The 22,634-nt window shown below is 33.0% G+C and overlaps 1 long non-coding RNA gene across 1 annotated transcript in view; it reads right to left on the reverse strand.

Moving 5' to 3' along the window:
* Positions 1-22,634, reverse strand: part of LOC106113509 (uncharacterized) — a 43,798-nt gene that overhangs the window by 20,656 nt on the left and 508 nt on the right. The window contains exon 2 of the long non-coding RNA XR_001227664.1: positions 16,477-16,629. This is a non-coding gene — a long non-coding RNA (uncharacterized LOC106113509). The remainder of the gene's footprint in view (positions 1-16,476; positions 16,630-22,634) is intronic.

The following is a 22,634-nucleotide window of genomic DNA, read 5'->3' on the forward strand; positions in this document are numbered from 1 at the left end:
CTTACTTGAGCTTTCATTTACCTTAATTAACAAGCAAATAGACAAAGGGTCAGCCCTTACGTTAATAAAAACGAGATTATCTATAATGTGAAATGAAAAAGCAGACGTGCTTTTGAATTAAACTACTAATATTCTGGATCTGCGTCCAGAGAGGGAAAGTTGTAGTGCAAGCCGACGTAGTCCGGCGGCCTCCTCCTTACATGGTCATATCATCGCAGCCTTCTCTCCCGGAACTCGTACGTTAACTTCGCTTTACTATCGTAATTATTTTAAAAAAAATCTCAGAATAATTATTACCTGGCACTTGGTCATATACCCCTAAACATAATTACCCTATAACTTAACTATGTTAAAATATAAACATCGTGTACTTTACCACATGTCTGAGTTTTAAATTGCTATAACTTTCTAAATTTATAACTCCATGTGTTCCTTTTGTATGTGTATAAATCTGGCGAGAAAGTTTGAGAACGCAGACTACTTTTGATACAGAGAGTATAAAGTTTTCCTGACAGTAAGTCAGTCTGGTCTACAATTAAGCAAGAAGACATCAGACGGCGCGCGATAAAGCGCTCTGAATAAGTGATGCGACAGCGCACTCGGCCGCAAATAGCGCCAACCGCACGCTCCGAGCAATGATTTGTGCCTTAATACCTTAGCATATCCTTTAGATGGAATGGACAACGTACACAAGCGATTCAAAATCACACGACAGGTATTCGTACTAGCATAAAATGAACATTCTAAAATTAGCTATAAAACATAACTTATATTTCCGTAATATTGTCCTCATACGGAAGCAAAAGGAGCCTAGTTATTTTTTTCTTTTATCTAAGTAAGCCTTTTTTCCGAAAATATCTTTAATTTTGCAACCTAATTTTGTCTGGAAATAAATCTTACTAATATTATAAATGCGTATGTTTGGATAAATGAATGAATGTTCGTTACATGGTATCTACATACAGATGCGTAATAGCCTGGAAGATCACATAGGCAACTAATTACGTTTTTTCTTTAATTCCGCGCTGACGGAATCGCAGGCAACATATAACAAATATATTTATTGCATAAATAACTTAATTGAAGTATTTACTCTACAAATATTTCATTTTATATCCAAATTAGCGCGCACCCAACAAGCAATTTCCAAAGTCGTAACAGTGTAATACTCTATGATTTATACGCCGATGATATTTTATTGGGGCCATAAAACATCTCGAAACGGTTTCAAGGCGAAACCTTCCTATTATACTTTAGAACATATTTCCTTGGAGAGGACGAAATTACCTGACGTGATAATAAATGTCTATGTATAGTGTATGCACGATACAACACGTAAACACATTTTTAGACATTATTAAATATGAATACGTAAAGGACGGAAGTCGAAAACTTTCGTCTCTCCGTACAAAATTAAAAATATAAATTTTTTGTTGAAGGTTTATAAATATATTTTTCATTTAAATAAAAGTAGAGAAAAAACTAATGTTTTATTTATCATTTATTTTAATGATAATGGTTTTATAATGACTTGTAGTAGTCGTGTAAAAACAAACAATAAATTGCCTTAGAAAGATAGTGCAAAAAGTGTTTTGCGCGAAGCCAAATAATATTTCTGTAGCTTTCTTATAAGAAAGTTAAAATATCTGGCACATTTGCCGTCTCCGTGTCGCCAGCGGCATTATTCCTTCCTCGAGTGCCTAAAATGTTGCATGAACAACAATGAATTAATTTCAACAAAATATTATTAATATAGAATAACATATTGTGACCTAGTAATTTATTATTATTTGAATGCATTATTATAAGAACAGCGGTACAGAATAAGTAGCGCGAGCGTAGTACTTTATCAATGACTTACTGCGAAATATTTAAATGTCAGCGAATCTTTTATATCGTTAAAAATAATGTTAATGGGAATTTATTAATTAATTTATCATATGATTGTCTCGTTGGTCTATTATGACATCAATTTTACAAGACTATTGTAAATCATATTTATTTCTTGTACGGCTTTTACGAACTCCTATTCGTAGCAAAGCTCTACGGCGTAGACGCTGTAATTTAACAATTATGATAATAGATAGATATAAGTGTAAATTTATCAATTTATTTTTACACATATTTATTGATATGATACACAAAAACACTTTTACTATTTTTTGTCGCTAATAAAAATAGCATAAATCTATGTTAAGAAAAAGTAACATTTTAACGGCCATGTTTTGCCATCGAGTCTGTAATTGCCAAATTTATGTCGCCCAACACTAACGTAATTGTGGTCTGCGACTGTGCCTCGCATCACTCCAAATTAGATTCAATGGGAATGCGCAAAATGGTTGTCAGTGAAAGTTTACAAGCTTATATTTATGGTCGACAAACAAAGAGGAAATGTGCATTTAATTGTCGATGCTTTTAACACTTATGTTATTTATAGTTTATTGTAGACACTAAAATAAACACTTTATCGTCTTAAGACGTTAAGTAGCTAATTTTATTTTTCCAAAAGTCGACTGAAAAAATGTAAAGTACCTAATGTTAAAATATATAACTAAAGTAAAATTATATTTAGAATAAAATAAAATACTAATAGAATAATGCAATATTAATAAGGTTTAAAGTACATAACATCTAACCTATTACTTGTGCCAGTTCACATAAGCATTTGAACTGAAAATTATTTTAAATAAAACAAAGACTACAGTGTATTTCTAAAAGATACTCTTTGAAAGTTGGCCAGAAATAATGTTATCTCAAAGCCGGTGGTTTCTCCGTTTCTAAGGTAAACTCGCTCCGGGCATTCTCTTTCATTTTTAGCAAAATACACAACAACGTGGATCTTTGTAGCCTCAATTCTACAAAGTTAAACTTCGTCGTAACATTAGTAGTACATATGGCTCTAGATAAACTAAAGAAATAATTAATAATGACTAAACCAAGGGTAAATATGACGTCTTTAACTAAGATATTTGTTACAGTAATTAAAAAAAAATATTTCATAATCAAATTGCAAAATTAACAATTTATTTTCTTACGCACAGAATAAATTAAAAAATTAACAATGTTTTCATGAATTTAGCGAAATATAGTAAAATATAGTTTTCGTATATTTTCATCGCATTAAAAATTCGTAACTTTTCTTATCATACGTTCAGGTTGTCGTAACTCTGGAATTCGCACAACTTGTTTACAGCAGTATATAAAGTTTATGAACTTTCTTCACTGATAAAAACATCTTATATGATTTACGTTCGCGAAAATGTTAAGACTTGTTAAAATGTTTATATGTTTAAGGCGAAATCTGGAAATTTAAAATGAACAAGCAAGCTTTAGATATTTTAATTTAAAGCAACATAAAACATTATAATTTTGAAAGAGAAGAAATTGATTAATCGTAACTATCACTTTAAAGTGTGTAGACATTTCAGAACGTCGTCCTTTATAACATTATTTTGGAAATAAATAACGTTAAAAAATAATCCGGATAGTTAACACCGTAGCATGGGTCTACGGCGTAGAAGTTGTAGCACTACATAATACTCTATCGTTAATGTAGTTAATAATTATTGCATTGTTCTCTATAACATTGTAGACGTATTTACAAATATAATCAAACCATTTAAATACCAACTTGTCTCATAACAGACAGTATACACGTGTTTAGCTTAGTCTGGACATCTAGCATAATCTAAAGCGAACAAATTAAGTGTTTAATCTAGCGGAAACTATGTTAACTACAGCCAAAATATCCCATTAGGGTACGTTATAGTCCTCATCAACCTGTAAATTGTCGTCCCAGACACTAACGTTTAGGCTAACATGTACAGATATGTACTGATATATCCTGACAATTTTGTGGTTATATACATATTTTTTACTAAAAATAATTGCATATAAAAATGCTTTTCCCTATTAAGCTTAAGTATTAAAAGACATTATACTAAAATATCACAATATTATATTTTTTTTGGCAATGGTTACTACACCTTTGTTAGGAAATAATTATGCTTATTAACTTAAGGATAAACATATCTGCTAATATTTACATTAAGTAAAATATTAAAATAAGTTCAATAAAATAAAACTTTTTCTACTTTTCACCGCGGACACAAATAGGTCATCGTGTGACAGGCGACATTGATGTGACGTTACATTGGATAGATGAGGCCCACTTGTCACCGCGCATGTGACATGTTTACAAGTGACAAGACTCATATTACTCATATATCACACAATCAAACTGAGTGATGAGTAGTCGACGCTATTTGACTTAACGTGTATTTTCAATTTAAATAATTGTCGCATTTTATAAACTCTTTCAATACGAGTTAATATTCAAACTGTAGTAACATTTTTTTTATTTAATTTGACTATACAAGCGCTCGAACAGTACGGCGTAAATACAGAAAACACACATCTTGAAAGAAACAGGTTACAGTACAATAAAAGTTAGAAATAAGCTCAAATAATATATAAATTTAAGCTGTGTAATTTATAATAAAACGAAAATTATAGAGGTGTTTAAGATACAAGGAAAATAACATTTGGAAATTACTTTAGGGCACGATCTGAAACAGTTCGCAATGAACGTTACATCAGCCCGCTTGTTGACGCCCGCGGCGGTCTCTTTAATTTATTACCAAAATTAACGACACCAACTCGCAAAGTACTACGTCAGAACACGAACTTAACCTTTTATGCTTTAGGCCAAATAAAAGATAATAAAAGACATATTAATATGAACGATGAACGTATTTTACATTGTTAATATTTTAGAATGAATTGATTTACTTTCGTATTTTTTTCAAATCAGGAACCATTTCAATCAACATACAAGTATAAAAAATCAAAGTAGTTGCTCTTGTATCGAACTCATCTTGCTCAGATAAGGCTATTGTCAAATCCACCGAGTAATTAAAGCACTTTGTAACCAAATAAAAGTCACACAAGGAATATACAACGACGTACAACGCTGTTCCCATGCAGTACAAAATGAAGGAGATTGGATCAAATGAACAATGCATTCATTGTTCGTTCAACAAAAGGATGTGCAGTATTAATTTACTCTGTGACAAATGGCCTATGTTGCTACGCTGCCTATTTGTACTGTTTCAGTACATCAACAACAGTATTTTCATTCTCTTTGTCAAATTTGCTGCATTACATTGCTAATTGACTTTACAAGTAGCACAGTGCCTTGTTTTTGCTTTCTATCTTCTTTCAGACATTGTTATCTAACAGTAATAATAAAGTATTACTGTAAGAGAAATGAAATCCTAAGGTATACGTACACTACACTACGGATATGTTTCGGTAATTTTCATAAAAAAATAATTAAAAACACTTTCAGTGTGCAAGAATGAATGGATCGTCATCATCATCAGCTTACTACGTCCCCACTGAGGGGTTTCGAGCCTACCCTAAGTTACGGGTTGATTTCACATGTATCTTTAAATCTCTTCTTAAATATGCGCAGGTTGCACCACGATGTTTTCCTTCATGAAATTTTAAAAACACATTGGTACATGGTGAGATTGCAACCCAGGACCTGCGGATTGCAAGTCAAATATTTAACCCGTAAGCCATTGACGCTCATATAACTAACGCATACTAAAATTAAATTACTATTGAACGTTTTATGCAATCTTTGATTAAAGCTGTAGGGTCATAAAATTGTTTTAAATTCAAAATATAACATGGTAGTCGATTTCTATCAGTTGCCAGTAACATGCAACTGAAAGTAGGACATTGTGAGTCGTATAGTTGTAAATGTAAACATAATGAGATGTACAGAACTGCGGTGTAGACGAATTCGCATGTAACATGCGAAATGTTGGCAGAAATATCCACAATCGCGGGGCACGGAATACAAGCCGACCTATTTATTAAAACGATATATGACTACACGTATGAAAGATTTCCGACGTCGTAAAAACCTCTACGAGATATTATATTTCACATAACAAAAGATCGTATATATAAACATCAACCGCGAATACAATATTTATTACTCTACTAAATATAGCTAAATAAAAAGTTAAATAAACTTTGCACTGGAATTAATGTAAACATTTCAATAACATTTATTTATTGGCTTAGTTAACTGGAACTTTAGTTTGATTATGCTTCAAATGCATTGCACCGCAAAAGTTTTGAATGTCACTTAATTCAGACAGATGACATAAAACCTTGAATACTATGCCCGTGTAACTTGCCATCAAGCGTAAACATTTTAAACAAAAAACCTAACATTAAGATAACTTTTCATATTTTACAACGTGGACGTAAAGCGTTGACCCATTAATCATAGTGAGAGAGCGGGCCATTGTTGCGGCTCTCCGACAATGCACCGACAATACGAACAGTTGTCAGCAGTGGCTTTGTGCGATCCACTCGATGCATAGATCTGGCCTCCTACATTCCAACTGTAACGAGAAATGAAAATATCGCTATAGGTAACCTTAAGATAGAAAGAGATTGAATGTTTCTACGATGTTATTGTGTGTACACTAACCTAGTTTTATAAAGAACACTTCGAAACAGAAAACTGAGTTGTATTAACATTGGTTTCTGAGACCAAAACCTTTGTAGAAAACATCACGTAATTATATTTGACAAAACTCATTCTTAGAAACCCACGGTCCCACGGTCTCATACACAACAGATAGGTCTTAGGTATTACGACATTTATTGTTAACAGCAGCTCGGTGTTAAATGAAAAATAAATCTAAACTGTTGTCCGTCAGTGTCGTATTTTGTCAAACGAATCTATTTGAAATGACAGCAACGATCCGTAACTAAACGAGTTGCCTGTGAAAATAAAAAAACAAGTCTCACATCGCGGCGTACCCGCTCGCCGTGACAGTGACCGAAAAAAATAAAACGTATCAAACATCATACCGATACGAAAATTCAAACCATGATAGTTTTGAACTGTTAAAAAATGCAATTTCTAAACATAAATTGCATCAACATCCACTAGTAAAACTAATATTATAAATGCAAATGTTTAGATGGATGGATGGATGTTTATTTGAAGGTATCTCCGAAACGGCTTCACGGATCTTAACGAACTATGGCACAATAGAACATAGTCTAGAAAAACACATAGGTTACTCATTAAGTTTTTCTTCAATTCAATGCGGAGGAAGTCGCACGCAATAGCTAGTACTTAGTTACAGTGCCAAACTGCACATCTATGCCACTTATATAGTTTTAATATTCTCAAACATTGTACGCAGTGACCTGTTTAAATCCACCGCTGCAATACACAACAAAGGCTACAGTCCACAGTAACTGGTCTTATACAATCTATGCGATACGTTTTATAAGCTTTCTACATTCACACAAAGAGAAAGAATTTGTGAAAATTGAATTAATCTTTATCATCACCATGAACCTCGTCAACCAATACAAAACATTGCAAATATGTTTTAAAATTGCCGGCCTTTCTGTGGAGTCTCATTTTGTTTGAAGCCTACTTACTCTATGTAGAGACATTTTATTATCAGTTAAGGATTGTCTTTGCTCTTTGTATAATTTCTAACATGACCGCAGATCTTATCTGATCAATCAAGATGTTTTGTTTTTGTCGAGATTAAGTTTTATTAATTAAAACAACCCTCATATTATTTCCCTTGCCCTCGGTTCGTTTGATGCGCCGACATTTATCTAAATTATTGATCAGCTTACCTTGTTCAGTACAAAGGGAGGCTTACGTGAGATTAGGGCGCTAGAACAGTAAGCTTTCGAATGAAGTTGCTATAATTCCGCTCTCAAAAGTGACGGCTGTTATACAGTTACGCGTAAATTTTTTGTTGAGTTTAATAATTTTCATAAACGTTTTATATAACTAAAATCGTATCTCATTTATCAGACTGGTCGTAAACTTCTTTGTTTGCGGCAGTAAATGGTAATTAGAAGTTAAAAGAACATATTACAGTGGCAATTAATAGCAGCCCGTTTGACCGCAGCGCAATGAGCGCTTAAAATTATAAAAATATAAATGTTGTAAAAAATGAGGTTCTCGCATATCTGTAGCGGCTGCTACAACACAAGGGAGCAATAACTTTACTTTTACGACTTGATTTTTTTAAACCGCAATTAATTTAATTTTTGTATGTCACTCTTATTTTTTAATAGTTATAATACCACTATTTAAGCATCGTATTTTAAAGAAATCTTCATAAGAAATTAATTGGGTCACAGAATAAAAGCCAATCGGAGTTGTAATATCGTTGAACAATAGACAAATGGGAGCAGTTATTAACTACTGGCTCCTAGCTCTATGAAATCTTAGATCGGAATGAAAAGAAAAATTACAATGACTGCGCATTGCGGTCAGTGAGAAATTTTCTATTATCCTGTACCTCCAGATTCTATGTAATTTCTCTAAATGTTCTATAGCAATGAATAGGTAACTTACAAACAGAAGATTATTATAAAGATGAGATTAGTCTTACTTCTTACTAATACTATAAATATGTAAATTTGTACTGCATAACTCAAGAACCTTCAAACGGAACTGTATGGAATTTGGAAGATAGATTACCGATATATTAAAAAAATACTTTTATTTTTTCTTAACTACTACACATATCTTCCTTGTTAAGTGACAACAAGGAAGAAGATGTATCAATACTAACTAATTAATAGTCAATTTTGCTCGTAAAACGTTTCGAAAAGCGCAGAGCACAAGCGCTTCAATAATTCATCCAAATGGCGGTATCATCAAATAACAGACCCCAAATGAAGGGAAACAGTACCGCTCTACGCAAATAGATGAAAATTCATCCGATCAAACAATGCCCTCCCCCGCCCTTGCCCCCTCACCCCGCACGCTGCTCGTTTGCTACAGAGTAAATATCTTAAAGCAGCAAGTAATGTGTGCTTTAGACTGTGTCATTTATTTGAAATATATTTATTTACTTTTTGATCTAAAATTTTGTATGCTACAGGATGGCATTTGAAACAATAGAATAATTTAAAAATAGATATCCTAACACCGCCTACAAGTTACAATCGACAACGCAATTATCATCATCAGCTCACTATACGTCCCCACCAAGAGGCTCGGAGCGTACCCTAAGTTAAGGGTAATTAGGCCATAGTCAACCACGCAACGCATGAAGTTATTTCAGTTGAAGAAAATTGTAGAAAGAAACACACATTATGATGAAAAATAGAAACTAAAGGTTACACAAAATAAAAAGCAATTGATTCTATGCCGATCAAGTTAAATTACATGAGCATATGATTTTCGAACCTCCTTATATAATTGAATCAATAAACTTGTCCGGTCTACCGATACATGTACGGAAGCTAGCTCACAATAACAATGGCCGTACATTGTTAACTAACAAAGGTACGGATGAATTAATTAACTCTCCGACAAATCGCCGCTGTAACGGCATTGTTCTGCCAACATTCTCTTTTACAAAAAGAAATAACATATCCCTCATTCATTTTACTAGACTAACTTTAAACGAATTCAGATCTAATCATCATTAAAAAATCTATGTAATTTCGAGAAAAAAATTAGAGTATAATTCAATATTTATTGATGAATAATAATATTAAAATCGATATCTATAGCAACCTGAAGGACTAGAAAACTAGGGCATTACAATCACAAGTTGAAATCCATCCGTGATAGATAGAAGACAATTTCTCATGCCATCGTGCCAAGATATCAAAACTATTGGCAGAGATGTCACGCTAATGGTACATTCACACGACACTGATGGAACAATAGAAAGTAGGTTATTTCGGTACTTTAAAAACTGACAAAATGGCATAACACTTTAAAAAAACTTCACCTAGGTAAAATACTAGTTAAATGAGGATCCGTTGAGCCGTTCTGGAGATACCTTCTAACAAACATCCTTCCATCTATTTAAAAATTCGCGTTTATCTTACTAATATTATAAATGCGAATGTTTAGATGGATGGATGGCTGTTTGTTTGTTGAAGGTAACTCCAGAACGGCTGCATGGATTTTGCTGAAATTTGGCACGGATGTAGAACATAGTCTAAAAGATCACCTAGACTACTAATTATGTTTTTTAATTCCGCGCGAACGGAGTCGAGGGCGACCACTAGACATTTTGTAAAATACACAAAACAAACAAATTAATTATAAATTATAAGATTGCTAACAATATACGAGAGGATGAAGTCTTTATGTTTGAATAGTTTCCAAACAAGCCAGACTGAAGTTAGACGGCTTAAGTTTATTCGAAGTACAATATAGTTAGTACGTGCAATGTAGGAGTTTGGCTTATGGCTTCCGCGGCTTATTATGTTAAGTTACCTGACTATGTACAGTCTTAACTTTTAATCTATTTTGATGCATATTCGATCAATAACAACTTTTAGTTTACCTATGAATTACAAATCTCATTTAACTAAAATAACCTTTTAAATCAAATATTACTACTAATTTAAAGCTAAATGAAATGTATGGATGGAGGTGTGAGAAGGTATTTGCAAACCTGCTCAACGGATATCGAAAAAATTTGGCAGAGATGTAGAACATCAGGAAGAACACAAACGTTACTTTTTATGTTTTTATTTTAATGCCGCGCGGATGGAGTTGCGGGTTATAGCTAGTTATTAAATAAAATAGAGCATAATATCAATATTAATACAGGTTTAAATTGATTTGAGCGGCAGCTTAACTTGATGACTGTGTACCAAGAGATTGGATACACCTTTACAATAGCCGTTGTTGGTACACAATGGATATGCTATTAATTAACTCTCACATAATGCGGCCATAAGTAGTACATGTTACAGCGACATAATCACTTATACACTTGGATCCATTTCGTAAATTTATTACATGGATTTATTTACTATACTTTTTTTATAAATCAACTAGCATTCGCCCGGAATTAAAAACAAACTTAATAAGCCTATGTAGTCTTCCAGACTGTGTTCTATATGTATGCCAAATTTCAGCGAGATCCATGAAGTCGTTCCGAAGATATCTTCAAACAATCATCCATCTAAACATTAGCATTTATGATATGAGTAAGATTTTACTGATGTATCCTCAATGGCAATTATATCAATGGATAAAGAACAAGACAGCGCCCACAGATATACGCAAACGTGTTGCCTTCTTATGGACAGTGGCGGTGACTCACAGAAACAGGATATTTCTCCTTACTATACGCCCCATCCTACCAAATCAACTTTGTCTTCGCACCTATCCCTCATAAGAAAATGGCGGGAAGGAGAAGACGACATATTTTGCCTCCGGTATACACTTATCGGACAAAAAGTTACAAATCTTATTTACTTTGAAAAAACAAACAATATGTTTTGTACAGGTATTTTAACAGTGGAAACTGGTTACCAACAAATTAACATACCTTTTGACTTACTAAATATTAGCCAGTGACTTCTACTTGGTAATAAATGATAAGTCTGGAACAAACTATTCTCTTACACGCACTATGAAGCTAACTCGAGTATTAAGTAAACTCTATCAGTGTAACTAGAGTAGTGAATGTTTGAAAACTATTCAAATATAAAGGCTCTATCTCTGAGTTCTGGGAAGTAATTAGTTTCGAAGATCCTATAATTAGCATAATTGAAAAGTTACCTATTCGCCATCCAAACCTCAATTTCATAGGTATATATCTAGTATATATAAAGTACTAAAAAGTTACATTAAATTTGATAAAACTTGCCTACTCTATAATTGTAATAATATCATAATAAGATTTTAACAAAAGTCAGTCGTTTAAAAGTCAAAAGAGTACATTTTACATATAATGTTATATATGATTAAATAAATTCAATTCTTTTTTACTAATCTTATTTATTACATATATATTAAAATCAATTGCAGTTCGTTAGTCTCGCTAAAACTCGAGATAAGCTGAAAGGATTTATCTTATCTTGGTCTTGAAATGTTCTTGGAGGTCTAAGTAAGGTTTAAAATGTGAGAAAAATTCGAATAATTACCGGGAACTAAATAAGATTTTTATTCCACGCGGACGGAGTATCGGACGACGGCTAATCAGTAATAAAAATGTGATATGTTATCATTGTTAAAAACATTATTTTGTGCTAAAAATCAGCGGCCATGTTTACATTTAATAATGAAAACAAAATATTAATTTGTGTTATCGACAACACACAGGCGGCAGCGCCACGTACAGAATTTAATCTCTGTATGCCAACATACAATCTGAGGATATGCTGCAGTGTGAAACATTCCAGTAAATTCTCATTGTTGAGAACATAGTAACAAAACTACACTAGTGGTAATTATACCTCACTGTGATAAAACCTACCAATATAAGCCGGAGTACTTATGTCTTAAAAATACTAAATGAGCTAACAACTCTATTTTTTTAAATCATTTCATGATATAAAATTATTATGTACTAGCTGTCACCTACCACTAGGTCCGCGCGGAATTGAAAAAAAAGCTTAATAAGTATCCTATGTGTTCATCCAGACTATGTTCTATATGTATGCCAAATTTCATATAAATTCGTTGAGCCGTTCCGGAGATACATTTAAACATACATCCATCCATCAGAACATTTGCATTTATAATATTAGTAAAATAATTACTTTCATATCCAATCTTTATATATATCTCACAACTAATCATAAATAAATAATCATTCCCAAAGAATCTCTTAAACAATCGATTGCTCTTTTCATATTAAAAATATATAAAAACAAAACACCACCGAAGCTGTCGCATTAAAATGTCAATAAAAGTCAAATCTAAATTGCGTACTCATTCTTAACTTCACCGCCATTATTTATATTGTGAGTATACGGAGATATAATCTCCTTTCAGCAAAGACTTTACAATAAACTTGAAAGCTCTCGCGGCCTGTTGAGCTTCTTACAAACGAGTTATTAATCTGTCGACGCTGTTCGCAATTTAAAAAAACAAACACCTCATCTTAATACGTCTCGACTTTGAATATCAAATGTACTTAAAAGCATAACCGTTTACTCCTTAACTTACGCAAAATAAAACTTCCATTCCTCATATTGAAATTCTGTTAAATAATACGTTATTCTGTTGTTTTCTTATAAGACTCTTTTATTGTCTTTTCTTAACATTTATGTAAATCCAATAGGTTAAATAAAAATATTATACAATTTGCATAAGAAAAGAAAACAAACCATAAAAAAGATGTTAACCTAAAGCCATATCCATCGCCGCCGAATTGGCAAAGACTTAATAAAACGACAACAAAAATTCAACCATAAGGGAATTACGTAATACGTTGTTTGAATAAAATGAGTGCAAAAATTTCCAACGCCCTAACATTCGCTCTGCGACATCGTATTATAAGACGGGCCTACCAAGACGTAGCGTGAAATTGCCTCCGGATGAGATACGAAGATGCACCTACATATAATAACCGCGTACGATTTCACGTTATAAAAATGTTAGAAAGATATTAGAATAAGATAATAACGAAATTAAGAACGCTTTTTAAACTAGATGTTTTCACATAAGGAGAGTTATAAGCAAAGCTATCGAGCAACCTATAACAAGTAATATGTTATACGTCGCACAATAGCCTTAGTTTCCACTACTATAACAACTTGTTTAAAAACATTTCTACAATTTTTGTTTGTTTTGAAGAGAATGAAAGATAATTATGTTACCAATATTATAAATGCCAATGTTTAGATGGATGGATGGATGTTTGTTTGAAGGTATCTCCAGAACAGCTTAACAGATCTTTATGAAATTTGGCACTGATGTACAACATAGTCTGGAAGAATACATAGGATACTTATAAAGTTTTTTTCATTGATGTGCGGGGAGGAGTCGCGGGCAACAGCTAGTATTAGTATAATGATGATAGTAAGACGTGAACAAAGATCTAGGACTTTGAAAGTTATAGTTAAATTCGCAGCTAATATTGATTTTGGGAAATTTTTAACAATTTAATTTAAACTTGAGCGTTTATTTCTTACTTGTACCGTCCTTTAGGAATAGGAATATTTATCAGCATAAAAGTTTCAGCGAAAACTGCAATTCTATTGAGCCATTTTATGAGCAAGCGATCGACTATTCCGCAGAGAAAAGCGAAATTAATCTTACTCCACATAAATCTTCTCGTTTTATTTAACCTCAATATTTAATAGCAATATTTAACGTTGATTTATTTCCATGGTTCATATAACATCGTAATTTAAAATTGTTTTTTGTATGAAAAATATTTTGTAAATTATTTTGTTGGACAAATAACGTGTAACTAATTGCAGGTAATTTTCAGAACCAATCAGATTTTGGAAATGATTTTTGAGTGTTTAATGTAATATAGTGTAAACTAGCGGACCTGACAGACGATGTCCTGTCTACACGTCTTTAATTCGAATATTATTTAAAATTTAACACTGCGATGGTAGCGCCGTCTGTCGGATCCAATGTAAAACATTCCAAAATCAACAACTACTAATAAATTAAAAATTAATTAAAAAAACATTGTCCAGCGGACAAAATTGTGAATCTAAACCATTCCCAGATCCCCTTGAACACACACAAAAAATTTCATCAAAGTCGTTTGAGAGAAGTTCAGTGACATACACACACACAGAAGAATTATATATATAAAGATGTATTCAGTGATATTAAAAGTATTTATATATAGATATAATACATAATTTATTTATCACGATAAATATGGACCTTAATTCATCGTTGCCGAAACTTCGCACTAAATAGTTGATAGCCTCCGTATGATGTAAATTTAATAAACCAAAGTGCAAATGTATTTATAAACAAAACATATCGCCGTTAAATTTCAAGCATTACCTCTCAATTAGTTTAGTTAAGCCAAAGTACAGCATGGTGCAGGCAAGTTGCGCATAAATTAGTCTTGTTAAGTGCAGTACACGAATTTAATCCTCATATTTCGTCTGCTCTGGGGTTCGGCATATCTTTTCGGGGCTGAAGCCTAGGATTAATGCAAGCGAAATTCAACTTTAAAGTAGCTAGCACACAGTTACATTTACCTTGATAATAAAATAATCTATCGTTTCATATTAAGCTACCCTTATAAAAATTACGTCGATATTGAAGACCTTAATTGCACTTACTTAAGTTTCAAATTCATATGTTTGGTTAAAAGGAATACATCCTTCTTTAGATTAGGGATCTGTAAGTTTAATGGTGTTCATTACTTGGTGAATGAAATCGGATTACCGGACGCCGTATAAGCCCGATCTGACTAAAATATGAGAGTTTTAATTTTGTACGAACGAGAAAACTTTAAGCGAAAGTGGAGTATATAGAACTTTTATCACGTCGCAACATTTATTTCTAAATTTGGAAAACTAAAATAAAAGAATTAATTTCGGAAAGAGTGAATAAGGAATAATTATTCGGAGGATCATTTATGGTTTACTATTATATTATCAAAAAATGTTATTAGAAATGTATTCTGAATTTAGCTGATAGAAGGCTGGAAGTTTCAAAGTAGAGGCTCGGAGGAGGTTGGAAGTCCTTTGTATTGTGCTAGTTGTAATTTCCTAGCAGACGAGCTGCGCGACAATCCCGACTTATCTTTGTTCCTTGACTACACTTTCCCTTGGGCTTCCGTATTTCCATCACTGCATTTGCTATCTACTACGACTCTAGAATCATTGTTTTAAAGTTCATATTCCTTTAAATTAGTGTAATTATAACTGGTTGTAAGACGTGGTTTGATTTATGTCGCAACTTCACAACTTTTGTAGTCGCTTTCATTGCACACAGCCGAGAGCAAAGCAACTGGTTTGTTTGCGTTCTTTATATTCCCGTTTTACTTTGTACGAAGCATGCTCGTTGAGGGTCTTGTAAATTAAATTCAATTTATAAGCTCCAACAACTGCATTACGTTTACGGAACGCTTGGCTTAGCTGCAAAGAGTCGTGTTGTTTGAATTCCTTTTCGTCAATAAAAGAACAAATGGCTATAGACATATACACATTAACAATTATTAACAATTTATTAACAATTAACAAGCGATTTGAAATTAATATATACTATAATATAGTTTCAAATTGTAACTTGTTTGTCAATTACTATAGTCACAAGGAAACTGTTCCTCGTGACGATAAGAGGAATGAATAGGAATAAAATTTACTACTGATGCTACCATGAAAAAAGATTCCAGTGTGGTCAAAGCATGGACAATTTTACTAATGGGTGTTTTTTTGAAAGTATGTCCAGAACGGCTACATATAATGTAGAACATAGTCTGGCTACACAGGCTACTAATTAACTTTTTTTTAAGTACGCGCGGACGGAATCGCGTACGACAGCTAGTTTTAAATAAAGTTGATAACACATTCGCAACTATTGCTAGTAGATGACAATGCGCAACGATGGTGGGATATTATGGTGATCACATTTCCATTTAATTTACCTCCTATACTCAAAAAAGTCCTTTTATAGCCACTAAAGTTTTCTGGTTTGAATAATTTTATTATTCTCACCTTGTATTGAATTTCATTGTAGCAACTGCAAACGTTCTGCCCACGCGGCGAGACGATTCCCATTCGTCTGTTATTTATTCGTCTCTCTCCGTGGGGGTCGGGACACGAGGCCGGCAGACACCGCGCTCACAGCACACCGCAACGCCACAATACCTAACACCGGCACAGACGTTAAACGTTTGCTATAAATACAAGTAATTTAATACATTTAAATTAGTAAAGCGGTCATTCGTATTCCACGTCCAACACAATTTGCAACAACGGTAACAGTTTGAGCTTATTTTAGTAGCGAGGGGGTTAGACAAAGTGCATTCGCTACGAAGCGATTCCATAACAAACTTCAAAAATGTGTCAAACTGACAATAACTTTGGATAAGTCACGTGATTATCACGCGTCATTTCCATACAATTTTGAAGTTCCCTATGGAATCGCTTCGAAGCGAATGCACTTTGTCTAACCCAGCAAGTATAACCAACTACTTTTATTCCTATCTTAGGTTGTGTTTTAACTTAAAAATGTTAATTATTTAACTTAAGTTTACATGCTAAAATACTTCTATATGCATTCAAGTCTCCAAGTCGAGGAGTCTGTAAATTACAACCGTCGTTAAGGAAGCGTCTGCTTTCGTTCACTCAGCCGCGTCTTAAACAAAGACATCACGTGCCAACAAATGATAAAATAAATTTCGAACATTCCCCCATTACAAAGCTAATGGGCTGTATCTCCAGAGTTAGAGAATAAAAGATCCGTCGATTAGAAACTTTATGTTTGCAGATCCCTCCCTGTGCAGTCTGTAAATCTTGAAACCCTCGAAGAAGATATTCAAAAATTAGTTATAGGCTAAATTATTTAATATTATTAATTTATTAAGGAAACTAGTAATGCAAATAGTATGTTTTATTTGTATATTTGTAATAAAAATTTTTAGATCATTTGGAAACTAACAAATACTGGAACAATATTTGTAAATAAATGATAATTTAACTACCGTTCCATAAAAGTTTCGACATTCAACGCAATCGGAACTTTTAAATTAAAGTTGGCAACACCACAAAATGTCAAAGTGACGGAACTTCGACTACAATATTGTTTGGCCGTGGCCATGTTCCACAGTTAATTGCCATGACCGTGGTCATTCGACATCGTCGGGCGACGGTTAAATAATTACTCATAAAAGAATAAAATAGGAGGAATAACGAAAATTGAAACGCCTTTTCGGGTCCAACGTGGCGGTAAAATTAAAAAATGGTGAAAATTGACGGGCGAAGTGAAAACATATAAATCTGAGGGCTAGCGGAAAATTAAAAAGCGTCCCGGGGCGAAGCGACGTCGCAGCTACGCAGTTTGTTACCACATCAGATCTGATTTTCCAAGTTACGATAAAAACTTCTCCTAATATCGACTCGTAGAACTATGCCCAGAATTTTGGCTTGATTTTTCAGACACGTTAATGTTTAAAAAGTTTTTTTTTTTAAATAAGAAAGGTAAAATCAGTTCTATAAGAAGTGTGATAAAATTTAGGTAGTTTTAGCTGTGAGCATTCATACTATAAAGTAAGTAAACGATATCAGTTCGAACTATAAGTAATGAAACTATTTTTATAAACATTTCTAACTTACTTACCTACTTCAAATCGAGTATAGAAACACAGATAAAATCACTATTTCGTTAAGTTTTTTTTTAATTTTAAATAATATTCCTAGTGATACACAGACCTGACTCCATAAACTTTTACATTCGTAAAAAATATATTTATTATAGTATTTTCTGACAATCTTTAAAGGTATCAGTTTTGTTCTACCCGAACACTTTAACTCCTAAGTATACTTCGCGATAGTGCATGGCTTTTAAAATCATGCCAAATAGGTCAGTTATTGAGTTGTAATCGGCAATTCCTTCATATAACCCGCAATTCCGATTGCTTCCCACCGTTTAGGTTAATGATGCACTAATGCGTTTGCACTGTTACCATTACGCGGCCAACTCATTAGTACAATGCCATTATTAAGCTCCCACTCGAAATGCAACCAACAGTAAGCCGATATTGAAAATTATATTTTTTTATTACATTTGTTATTGCGCCGGCACGAAACAGGATATTGGTATCAACAGATTTTCCTCAAACCAATTTACGTCAAGATTAAGCTCTGATGATTTTTTTTTGTTTGTTTTCTTTACTTAAAGTAATGCAGTTGGCTTATTATACCGAGTTTAGGGCGTCGTCTAAATAACTCCACGTTTTACAGACTACAAAATGGAAATTTGGCGAAGTTCTACATATACACGCATTTTGGGATTTGATGTTTAATTTCAACCTTAATAGAAACCCTTTTTTTGCTATTGTACATTAATAATTATGAATTGTACAATAAACATAAATTTTGGACAAAGAATCACACAGTAAAATATATTCAAGCCTTAAAACTGCAGTGGCAACCCTTCATAAAATATTCCAAACGTTGTTCGCGGATTACGACCATCTTTAGATTTATGGCAACCCGCTGTCCGCCATATTGTTCCAAATTTAAAAATATTTATTTTGAACCCTCATTCACATAAATATACCCAACGAAGCCATCAGGAAACCGTTCGGTTTGGCAATGAGTGGACTTCGGAGACTTTCCTTTTCAGATTTTATTTTTTCAGGTTGAATATAAAACTCATTATTGAGACCGCATTTACAGAACAAACCAGTATCGACATTTATTACAAAACTTCCTTGATTTGTTTTATTGTTACTTCAGAACGAAATAACCAAATCCTTCACGAGAAATATGAGATGCGTAAAGTCGAAATTATTTCAGAATTGTAAATATCACGCTAATTTCATATTGAAAATGAGAATTATTAATAAGAAAAGTTTTAAAGACGTCAAATGTAAGAACGTCTTCATTGAAGTTTAGGATCGCATCCAAAGTCCATCGTTTGCTGTAGATGTTTACGAAAGATGCTGATCATATAACCCTTGCTCCTTTTAGGAGCAACCTCCTCCTCTTTTAAACCTCTTTTAAATAATTTCAAGAAATCACACATTTTATACAAATACAGTTCCAGTGAAAAGAAAAATTACAAAACAAAACGTTATAAAATAAACAAAATGCTTATAAAATATCATCTTACTATACGTCCCGCAATATGGTTGGAAAGGGTGGTAAAATTTTAAGAAATTTTGTCCCTAAATCATATAATTTTATCACTCAAATAACTGGTGTCGTTTTGTTCTGAGATAGCCCCAGATTACGTCGGAATCTTATTTATTCCTTACGAAATTCAATTGCGATGCAGTCAAATTGGATTCGTTTCAATGAAATGAGTGACAATATTCAATCTACATTTAAAGCCGTACATTGCAGATTGAATACTCATGGACCCATAAATAGTATGTATATTAACAGACCAGGGAACAAGCTAGATAGACGAAATATATAGCTTAGAGAATCGAGTTTTAACAATTATTTTTCAATTTAACCCATTTTATAACAAAACTAGCTGTCGGCCGCGACTACGTACGCGTGTTTGTCTAAAAAATAAAATTTAGGGGCTACCCTTAACATTTAAGGGGATTAAAAATAGATGATGGCCGATTCTCAGACCTACTCAATATGCTCACAAAATTTCATGAGAATCGGTCAAGCCGTTGCGGAGGAGTATGGGAACGATAATTGTGACACGGAGAATTTTATATATAAGATTACCTTTAAAAAGAAGTCAATTATCGCTAACAAATTACTATTGTAGTTGTAGATCATAGAAATTAAATTTCAGAAAGCATTTCAATGTATAAAACATTTTCACGGAAGAGCAATATTAAATTTTTCTTAATTTACATAAAATATTCATTAAAATGACTTCAACAGCGGAGACTAAGGGATATAATAAATTTACACCTTATGCTTCTTGTGTCTTTGACTGCATACGTAATTTAATTACTTTAAAAGAGAAATTTCATGTTGATTTTAACAATATTATATAAGATTCTGGAATATTTTTTATAGTTATAGCACTCACAACTCCACAAAATATATTTACAAATTACATTTTGTTTAGTTGAGCACGTGTTTTAACCCTTTGACCGCCGGTTGACATTAAGGTTATAAAATAATATGATTTACTCCTAAATATCTCTCAAGTACTTTGTTCTTCATTCGTGAAGATCGCATTTTGAAAGTTTTGATAGTAAAGTACTACCAAATACTTAAAGTTGACTGCTTTTAACAAAATCTAGGACCCAAACCATAGTCAATAATTTAACCTTTTAGCAAAAATAATATAAAACTGAACAACAAACAACTAAACCAACAACCCCACTCACTGCCCTAATCAATCTGCGATAATTTTACGCAAGTTTTAATAAAATCTTCAATCGCTCATTTCGTTAAGACATCAAACTTTTCAAGTCGTGATAAAATTTAGCCTAACAAGACGTCACAAGAAAACGAATAGAATCGACGACTTAGAAGAGGGTCGACGTAGACATGACGTTTCCAGGTTAACTCCATTAAGCTATTTGTTGGAGCCTTTTAAAGTAATTACTAACAAAACTTAATATTTATAAATAAAATTTGAACTGTTTAATTCTTGTAACCTTTGATAATTATGATTTATTGACAAGTGACTACCAAAGCAGCGGTTCTAAGAATTCGTAACTCTCCGATACTGGCCTAGACGCCTGAAATTATTGTTTCATATTTGTAATATAGACAGAAATATTAAACTGCATACCTATTATTTGACTTAATATATCAAACACGAAAACTTAACAAAGACAATTGATAGGATAGGATAGGATAGGATATCTGGCCCTTTACTTATGTTGATGTACTCTGTACCGCTTCTTGCCCAGATTCTAGACAACTAAATTTAAAAAAAAACTAGACTAAACAAAAACATTTAACTGGAATACAATAAAGTCTAGAAACTGTACTGTAATTTTACGTTATTTACGTAATCATAATGGAGCATTCATTTCATTACTTACATATTTTTGGAGACAAGAGATTAATCTCGCTCGGCCGAAACCCGCGCCCGCGCCCGCGCCCGCGCCCGCGGCCGTCTCTCTGAATTAAATTATGTCTTTCCATGAATATTATACAGGATGTCGCAATCTTTTTACATTACTTAAATCAACCTCGACTTTGAAATATCACTCGATTTATCATAATTTCAGCTTTTTTATCGTTTGCTTATAAATTAATTTTACTTTTTTACTTTTCGTTTTACCTATTATTTGTTTTTAGTAATGCAAAATACCATTGTTATAAAATATAATTACGTGAGTTTACTAGTGATGAAACTCAAAAAAGTAGCGAATGAAATATTTTGATGTTTATTTTAGTACTATAGTAGTTTGCTGCAGTATTTGCACAACGAAAGATTTTTATTACTAGCTGTAGCCCGCGACTTTACCAACGTAAAATTAAAAAACAAGCCTTTCTCACTCCTGCATATTAAAGCTACTTTCCAGTAAAAGTCCAGTCAAAATCCGTTCATCCGTTTCGGAGTTTCGGTCGAACAAACGCGAATTTGCGGATAGCGGACACAGACAAAAAAAAATTAAAAATTGGTTTTTCGTTATCAGCAACTCAAATACGTCACGTTTTCGAAATATGATATTTTTTTCATACAGACACTCCAATTTTCTTAATTGTATAGTAAGATAGATTCTCACTACTAACTATACGTAGCAGACTTAACTTAATAAAATGTTAAAGTGAAATTACAAAAACAAAAGCAATACCAATGTATATTTGTCACTAAAAGTCGGCGCGGCGTAACAATAAGTATGTACGCGACTACGCGACTTGCAACGCCGCTCATCTGACGGCGGAGTTTTTTATCGTCGAGCCGAGATAAATGTCCGGTTAACGGGGGTTCAACATTGATTTATACGGGACGTCCGTCAGGGCAACGAATTACGAAGGCAGCGATGTAAATCACCTGACGTCCGGCCTAGATCGATACACGCCTAATAGCTTTTCAATAAAAACTCCTAAACTTCCCATATTTATTTGCATCAATCTAATCATTGTTTAGAGAATTAAAATTGTGCCAACTTTATTGATATTTTATCATAATTTTTTTTATAGAAATCAGGGCTTTTCTCGGTTCATAAACTTGTAACAATTATTATTTATTAGCTGTCGCCAGCGCCTCCGTC

The sequence above is a fragment of the Papilio xuthus genome, unplaced genomic scaffold, assembly GCF_000836235.2.
Source record: "Papilio xuthus unplaced genomic scaffold, Pxut_1.1 DF828258.1, whole genome shotgun sequence".
Classification (NCBI taxonomy): domain Eukaryota; kingdom Metazoa; phylum Arthropoda; class Insecta; order Lepidoptera; family Papilionidae; genus Papilio; species Papilio xuthus.